Genomic DNA, 1,948 nt, shown 5'->3' with positions numbered 1-1,948 from the left:
GTTTGGTTTTTACATAGTCCCTTAATTTCTGTTTATCTGGAAATGACCTAATTTCACCATCATATTTGAACGAGAGTTTTGCAGGATATATTATTCTCGGCTGGCAACTTTTTTCTTTCAAGGTTTTATATGTCATCCCATTGCCTTCTTGCCTGCATGGTTTCTGCTGAATAATATGAGCTTAGTCTTATTGTTTCTCCTCTGTATGTAACTTTTTGTTTTTCTCGAGCTGCTCTCAGGATTCTTTGTTTGTCTTTGGTTTCAGTGAGTGTGATTATGATATGCCTTGGTGATTTTCTTTAGGGGTCTATCCTATATGGGGTTTGTTGAGCTTCTTGGATGGTCAGCTTTTCATCTTTCATGATATTGGGGAAGTTTTCTGTCAGCAATTCATCAATGATCTTCTCTGTGTCTTCTGTTTTTTCCCACTGTTCTGGAACTCCAGTCACTCACAGATTTTTGCTTTTGATGTATCCCACATAATTCTCAGGGTCTCTTCATTTATCTTTGATCTTTTTTCTGAGTTTTCCTCAAACCGAGTTGTATCTAAGTGTTTGTCTTCAATTCTGCTGATCCTGTCTTTGACCGTTTCAGATCTGCTCCTCAGCCCTTCTATGACACTGTCCATTTCTGAAATCTTGTTTATCTTTTGGATTTCTAATTGTTGTTTTTGTATAGTTTCTAGTTGTGAATTTATTTGGGCATTTTGTTCCTGCATTATTTTCCTGAATTCTTCCATTTTTTTGCTGAATTTTCCGTGAATTTGTCTGCCTTTTCCATGAATTTGTCTATTTTCCTCATTTTTGTCTGCTTTTTGCTTCAACTCTTGGATAATTCTGAGTATGAGAGATTTGAATTCTGTATCAGGTAGTTCTAGGGCCTTTTCTTCCACTGGAAAGGCATCTGGTGCTTTATTTTGGATGCCTATTGGAAATATCCTGTCCTGTTTTTGTAAATGTTTTGATATTGTCTGCTGTCTTCAGGGCATTCAGTAGTTATTTTTTCTTGTCTATTGATTGTAGATTTGTTTGTTTCATCCTGTTTTTTTAAATTTGGCTATGTCTGAGCAGGCGGGCTGTGTGTTCTTTGTTGTTTGCTCATCTGTGGGCATGATAGTTTTCACCTCCTTCTTTAACTGGCAGGGTTAGTTGCTCAGATATGGTACAGCAGGGCAGGTCTAGCTGAAGAGGAGTTGCTGGGATGGATTGTTTGTGGCACTTACTATAGCCACCAGGGCTGGTCGGTAATCCGTGCAGGTCAGGTTCCAGTAGGCCATGCCTGTGCTGCTTGGTGGTGTGATGTTTAAGTGCACAGTGCATGTAGGCAGGATGTAGAGGGGAGATTGTGATGTGTGGAGCTAAGATGGGTATGGGAGAAAAGAGAGAGGGACAGGAGCCAAAAACATATAAACAAACAAAAAAAGAGTGCCGGGGAGCTTGCCATTGGAGTGGAGAGATGAGAGACTATGAAATGGAGAAAAACAAAAAGGGGAAGAAGAAGAAAAAAAAAGGAAAGAATGAATAAATAAAAATTAGAAAGAAAAAAGAACAGCAAAGCTCCCAGGGATCCCACTGGTGCGATATGAGGTCTGGGGAAGTTTTTCCCAGGTGATGAAGTACAGCCTGGCTAGAAGGCATGGAGGAATTCAGCGCCAGGTATTCAGAGGACAGGAAGAGAAGGAAGGCATAGAGAGACAAGAAACTGAGTAATGAAAGACAAAAAGGGAAAAAGAGGGAAAAGAAAAGAACACAAATTTAAAGAAAAAAAAAAAGAACAAGTAAAGCCCCCCAAAAAAAACAGAAAAAAAAAAAAAACTCACAAAAAAGAAAGAAATGCTGTCAGGGATCCCTCTTCCCATCTGCGCAAGCTGAGGGGGTAGGTCCCAAGCCGCGTAGCACTGCCCAGCCAGCACGGGCTCCCAACTTGAGAAAAGGAAAAGAAAACAAAC

Source organism: Trichechus manatus, unplaced genomic scaffold, assembly GCF_000243295.1.
Source record: "Trichechus manatus latirostris isolate Lorelei unplaced genomic scaffold, TriManLat1.0 scaffold00169, whole genome shotgun sequence".
Lineage (NCBI taxonomy): Eukaryota > Metazoa > Chordata > Mammalia > Sirenia > Trichechidae > Trichechus > Trichechus manatus.
Note: the sequence above shows the minus strand (reverse complement) of the source record.